The sequence below is a fragment of the Achroia grisella genome, unplaced genomic scaffold (genome assembly GCF_030625045.1).
Source record: "Achroia grisella isolate CSIRO2021 unplaced genomic scaffold, CSIRO_AGI_Agris_v1 utg841, whole genome shotgun sequence".
NCBI lineage: Eukaryota > Metazoa > Arthropoda > Insecta > Lepidoptera > Pyralidae > Achroia > Achroia grisella.
The window spans coordinates 534,989-542,843 of NW_026713039.1; positions in this window are offsets into that span (position 1 = coordinate 534,989).

Sequence of the window (7,855 nt, forward strand, 5' to 3'; positions counted from 1 at the left end):
CCACTTTATACTACGTAATGATAATGACTATGTAATAATAATGATGAGAGCATGATCTTCATCATCTGGAATTGTACCGATGAGTGGTAAAAACTCATCATCTAAATATATATAACTCAAAGGTGACTGAGATAGTGATCTATCAACGGACAGTCCGACCACTGGACGGATCGGGCTGAAATTTGTCATGCAGGTAGATGTTATGACGTAGGCATCCGCTAAGAAAGGATTTTGATTAATTCTACCCCCAAGGGGATAAAATAGGGGATGAAAGTTTGTATAAATCTTTTTAGATATTCGACTGATTGAACTGAAATTAAAGATTGTAGCTACTATGATGAAGACATTCACTTAAATAGGATTTGATACATTCAACCCTCATGGGGATAAAATAAGGGATGATGCAAGATGTAAATGTATTAGTTTGAACCTATCAGTACCTAATAAATTAAGACGAACAAAATAATTTTTAGTTCATCAGGCTACATTTATTTTAGAAAAGTAAAGTTAAATTCCACGCGGGAACAGCTATTTGGAAATAAAACAAATGTATATATAACAATATTCTCTTTAATTAAGTATGGCACTTGATTATTTGAAGAAAACATTTGCTTATACAATTTGATCAGCAATGTAGCTTTGAAAAATTATATAGTCCGCATCTCATTGCAACCATGAATACAAAAACAAACGAAATGCTAGCTGTACCTGATTTTATAAATACGATAATATATATAAATATGTATCTTCAATAAAGTTCTGAACAGTGTGTATTTATTTATTCTAATAGTCGACTTAATAGTCGAAATTCGACTATAATTCATCTATACATATAAATAAAATTAGAGTGTCTGTTTGTAATATTGAAATAACCGTTTTTAGTACATGCATATGAATATAAATACGGTGCATACACCAAAATAACATTTTTTACAATTTTTCTAAGTCTGTTTGTTTCGGTTAATCTCTGAAATGGCTGGACCGAATTTGACGGGACTTTTGGCAGGTAGCTGATGTAATAAGGAGTAACTTAGGCTACTTTTATTTTAGAAGATTAAAGTTAAAATCCACGCGGACTTATCGTGAGTTTAAATTATAAGTTTGAATATTATTATTAAAAGTATCGTCATTATGAAATTGCATTTAAAAGCTTATGAACTTAATTTTTTTAAAGATTATAATTTTAATTTTTTCCCTACCGTCCCTTGTTTCTGAGCAGCTGAGGAAGAGTATCGGAACAAAGATGAGGTACTTGACCGAGGCCTATCGTTAGCTGAGGGATTATTAGAAGGGACTTAGCCATGTTGCTGGTAATGTCAACCTCCTGTCCCAGCATCCTCCACTGGTGCATCGCCAGCGTAAACTTTTAGCGCAGACGGAAATCATCTAGAAATTTCCTGGGGTATTATTAGTAGGGACTTAGCCCAGTTAGTGGTAATGTTGGAAGGTTGACCCCTATCCCAACATCCCCCACTGGTGCCCCGCCAGCGTAAACTTTTAGCGCAGACGGAAATCATCTAGAAATTTCCAGGACTTAGCCCAGTTAGTGGTAATGTTGGAAGGTTGACCCCTATCCCAACATCCCCCACTGGTGCCCCGCCAGCGTAAACTTTTAGCGCAGGCGGGAGCATCATTCCATCATCATTTCCAAAAACCCTTTCATGTGGTCCTGGGACACCATCATGATTGATTACTGGTAAATTCGCTAAGATGGGATAATTGAATTTATGGTCATTTTATCATCCTCCACTGGTGCCCCGCCAGCGTATATCGTTAGCGCAGGCGGGTGCGCCTTTCCTTATTTTCCCCATTAATTTTTTTTCTTCTGCTAATGTACATTTATCAATTACAAAAGAAAACGTTATATCCTTCCTGTTAATTTGTACTTTCTTTAACACGACCTATATTTATTTTATATTTTATACAATATTTTAGCGCTTCAGTAATGTAGAGATTTTACTTACATCCTTGTAATTAATAATAATAATCTCAGGACAATTCACACACCGCCATCTAGTCCCAAGTTAAGCTAGCTAAAGCCTGTGTTACGGGTACTAGATAACTGATACAAGTACATAGATAATTTTTTTTCGTAAATACATACATATTATACATAGAAAACACCCAGATCGATACAAACAATCATACTCATGAATACAAATATTTGTGCCGTGCGAGGAATCGAACCCGCGACCATCGGACGTAAAGCGGTGTGCTAGACCGCTAGAACACCGAGGTCGTCAAAATTTGTACTTTCCCATTCAAAATCCTTCAATGTTAAACAATATATTAACTCGCAAGTGATGTAGAGACTTATACACACTGTTAGAACTTAACTGACGATAGTTACTTAATCACTAGCCACTTATTAGTAATTTATTATCTTCCATTCGCCCCTAATTTTTTAGGAGTCACCAAATTACTAGATACCTAGTAGTTTTACCATTCATCCGCTCCTAATTTTTAGGGTTCACCAAATTACTAGACACCTAGTATTTATTACCATTAATCCGCTCCTATTTTAGGATTAATCTAATTACTAGAAGCCTAGTAGGTACCTTTCATTCGCCCCTAATTTTTAGGAGCGGATATTTGCATCTAGCAATTCGTTGCAATGGATGATTTACTAGCGCTGTTCTTTATTGTCTATACGCAAACAAACAGACAGCGTGACAATCGTATTTCGCTCCACATCAAACCCAAATTCATTTCACATCAAATTGGTCTTTAAATTCAGGCGAAAATTTCACATAAAAAAAGGCAGTTTTAAAATACATTTGGTTGCAATTTTCTTTATTTATTGCTATCGATAGGCGAATTAAGATGTTGCTAACAATTTCTCATTTGAAACTCAGTTTTCGAATTATGTACGGTTCATTTCATAGTTGCAATTGCGAAGCGTGTAATTTCGCTAGCATTTGCAACTCTCTACATAGACTATCGCCAAAATGTGTAGACTTTAGTCTATTACAGTTGTGATTTGGTAGTAACTGTGTTACATAATAAATGATATTTATATTTTACAGTATTTTAAAAGAAATTAACAAATAATACATGAGTAGGTATGTGTTTTATAAAAATATAAACATTCTTAATATACAATATTATTTTTGTTACAAAAACTAATATCTTTTCATATTAATAGATACATTGGATGCTAAAGAAATATGACATTTATATTTTGTACTTGTATTAACTAAAAAAATATATAAATTGCTTTATGAACATCAGTATACATAATATAATTGTATATGAACATTATTTAAATATATTTATCGAATTATACCTATACGTTGTACTAATTCTTCACTTACAAGTTATTATTAACTTAATTGTGTATAAATAAGCTTAAACCGGCCGGTCTACTCCATTCATTGATTCCGATCCAATAACTGTTGAGATTACTCTGTGCGTAAGTTTAATAGTCTATGTGTATACTCTGTATATATGGAATAAAAGCAATGTTAAGATTATTGCTTTGCGTGGTTTTATTACAACGGTATAAAATATTCAATAATAACATTGTATTACTACGTCGTTTCGCCTTTTTGTATTTTTAATACCATATGTCAGGATCTAATTGACATTGTCATGAATTTTTTTATTGTTGTTTTTCGACTCAGGGAAAGGCAAAAGAACTCAGCCCGTACTGGCTGTTTGTTTTTTTCTCTTCGGTTTGTCATAGACTTATTCAGTTGTCTCAATGACGTTTAAAAAATATTGGATTGAAATTGCACAGAGTAGACCTGATGTTTTAGTTATTCAACTGTTCTGTCATTTACTTTTTAATTCTCTTCATTTGGATACCGCATTAGGCAGAATATTACAGGAATCTTATATTTAATAATTATAAGCTATTTCACTTAACTATATTTATTGCAAAATAAATTTGATTTAAATTTTGTCACATGACAAATCATTTTTATAGCAAAATGGCTTGTATATATTATAATAAAATTATAAACATGTCCATTATTGCATAATTATAGTTGCTTATCCTTAATGATTTAATGTGGAGCGAATAGTTATAATAATATTAACTTTAATATGTAACATTACATATAATATATTCACAGGACCATCGGATGTCATGAGAAAACAACAAGTGGGCCACAAGTGTTTCATTTGAGGCCACGAACCAAGCTAGTAGCGAGTTAAACTACAAAAATTTAGTAGCGGAGTTTTTATTATGAGTTGATAGTGTAATATAAAGTCAGATAATCATTTGTGAGATACATGATTATACAAATATATACATATGTATTGCAATAAATTTAAATAAATAAATATACAACCCTGAACATATAACACAGTGCTATCTAGTCCCACCTTAAGCAGAGCTTATGTTATGGCTATTAGACAACTGCTATAAATACTTAAATATATATAGATAACATCCAGACGAATACAAACAATCATACTTATGAATACAAATGTTTGCACCGCGCGAGAAATCGAACCCGCGATATATATGTGATATTTAAATTACAAGCAAATTAAAGACAAAAGTATCAAGGTTTAAAGAGTATATGTATGGTAGATCGTGCAAAATGGCAAGAGCTCCAACGACAAGAGCGTCGCTCTTGAATTATGAATGAATGATAATGGTTTTAGGAGCGATTTGATGAGTAAAAGGAATCGCTCCTAAGTCGTCGCTCGCTGGTTTCGTGGCCTCAACAGGGTTCGGAGGCAGCCGACAGTGACTCAACGAGATAACAATAATCTCAGTATCAGTCGCGAAGCATTTAGCTGATTAGTGTAACAAGAAATCAAATGTGCATATTTTTGTTAGTCAAATACTATTTTCTTTGGGTAAAACAATGTCATTATTAATAATTATAAAATATTATAACATTTCTTTTTAATAATTAAAGAAAATTATTGCTAAATTTGATGACAAATTTTACCCAATTTATTTTTAAAAAAATGTAAGGTACATGCTTGTAGGGTCGAACCCAATGGGTGCATTGTAACCCACAAATAAGCCGATAACCGTATAGATATGTTAAAAGTTTCTCTATACACCACATAAAACAACCACTTTAGAAATACACTGAGTTTTTTGTTACATTGAGTTTATTTACTATGCTGAGTTTTTTTAGTTGATTTATACCAGTAAATATTGAGATGTTTAATGAGTTTAGAGTTTTTTTTAGATTTATTTGTCTGGTAACATTTTCAGATATTACTAGCTCAATTTTGTTTCATAAATAGTGTTTTATGTAAAGATACCATATAAGCCTTATTTTTCTTTCTGTATCTCTGACTATCAGCTGAGTTTCGCTCTAATAAACTCAGTGTATATAAAAAAGTGAGTTTCATTTCGTGGTATTTTTTTTATAATTGACTAATAATATCAGAACAGCTATTCATACTGAATATGCGCGTGATATGCAATATTAGAAAGTGAAGAAAAATTTATTATTCATTTTTGAATAAATATGTGCTGAAATACATTTCTATTTAAAGAAAAAAAATCTCATTGACAAAAAAGGCGCCATATTTTTTTTCTTTTTTTCCCCCCTTTAAAGGGAAAGGCAAAAGGACTCAGCCCGTACAGCCATTGTAATCAAGACTATTCTCATAGCGTTTTACAATAGCCATATATGATGTGTAACATCTGAGTACCAACTGTCAGATAATGGGTCGGTACCAACTGACAGTAAACTCTACCACGCGCTCATTGGTCACATCAAATTACGCGCGATTCTCAGACTTGCTGTTGCACTCTATCGTCGCTTGTCAGGAAGTCATTCCCACAGATCATAGCATTTTCAAATTTAAATACAAAATTTTCTTAAACTATTCTAATGCTGTTGACAACAACAGGCGAATGCACAGAGCACTCCAAACCAAAGCAAACTTCTGTGTGAGTGATATGACTTTAGTCTGAGGGCCAAATTATGTTTGAACTTTGGCACAGACTTGTTAGAACGGGACAGCAGATCGATAGGAGTGTTAAAGCGAGAGATAAGATGTTATACATCAATAAATGACAATTCTTATTTTTAGTCTATGCTTTTAAAAATGTATTCCAACACTACATCGCATTCTTATCTTCTATAATTTAAATTAAAGCGATTAAAGTAAATGGTATTTACTTATGATATATCAACAGCGTTTAATATATTCAAATAACTAGATATATTTTTGAGTTAGCTGTGATAATACACACCTAGTTGATATTGGATTAACTAAAAAATTACAAACTTTGAAAAATGCACTTTAAAGTTTTAACATTAAAGTTTAAACTCAAAAATTTGTAATTTTTTAGTTAATGTTGCTCTAGGTGTGTGATATGATATTTTAAATCGAAACGCAATTGTTTGTGACGCCATCTTTACGTCTCCGATTATTTTTTTTAATAAAATAAGGCAAAAGATATTGGATATTATCCATCAATATATCTCATCAATTCTATAGGGTTGTTTTAAAGGGTGTACTAAGCCGAAATCAAGTATTCACGATAAATAATTTAAAATGACAAAAAACGCGCCTTAATTTTGTTTCTTTAAAGGGAAAGGCAAAAGAATTCAGCCCATTCAGCCGACAAAAAAAACGCCTTAATTTTTTTCTTTAAAGGAAAAGGCAAAAGGACTCAGCCCATACAGCCGTTGTAATTAAGACTATTCTCACAGCGTTTTACAAGAATCAAAATGAATATTATTTTCACGGCATTATGTCACGGATGACATATGTTTAATACTCAGATTTTTTTCTTCTGGCTTTGATTATTGTTATTCGGTTTATTTTTTTATTTGTTAATATTTTACGGCTCAGGATAAATGCATGCTATTTACTTGTTATATGTTTGATATGAACGTTTTGTATGTGCCAAATAAATATATTTCTCTTTCTTTTCTTTCAAATTAATATATTTTTATTTCAAATTACTGAATTGAAAATAAGTTCTAAAATTACAACAAAATTACAATAAACTGCGCTTTTACTATTATTTTTCAGTGAATGTAGTTTTATCAGTATATTTACTAAATTGTAAGCTTAATATACCCTTTATTAACCCTGAATTTGAATTAAAACAAACAGCTATCTCAATATATATGTCCTTATACATTATTAATTTTAAAGACAGCCTCAAAACACTGTTTACGGTATACCCACCCCGGGAGGTTATTCCTACCTTTAATTATTAAATCAGATCGTCCTAAGGCTGCCTTAATATTGGGATCCATATTAAAAAGTAAAAAAAAAGTTTTTTTTTTAATTATGCAACGGAAAACTTATATACATATATGAATGAAGAGTTCTTTTTTTTAAAAGGTTATGTTACGGAATTTCCAGGTATATGTATATTGAGTGTTTTTTACAATTCAATATGGGCCCATAACGTGTTGGATTCAATATTTCTCTCAGCTGTGTCTCGTTTGGTGGGAAGCCCACTACAGTGCATCATGCCTCTTATATAACAATATTGCATATGATTTAACGCATGCGATGGGCGTATATTTCCGTCCCTTTTTAACCGACTTAATAAAAGAACATATGTAATTGAATAGTTGATTTTTTATTGTTTATCACTTTAGGGAACATCCATAAATTACGTCACAGTAATCCCCCATCGTCACAGTTGGTCACATTGTAATAGTTTCAATTTCGTGTTTTTAATAATATTATTGAAATGACATGTTACGAAATATAAGAACCTTACTAGGAGTTTACAGGAGTATCCTTTTTAATGAATTTAACACGAAGTCTGTGTATTTTTTATATTGTCACACTTTGTCGACTCCCACCCCCTCCTTTTAAAGTGTGACAACTAATTATTATGTGACAAAATTTAAGACCCCTCCTAGCAGAGTAGAGAAGGTACCGTTCTCATCAGTTTCACACGAAC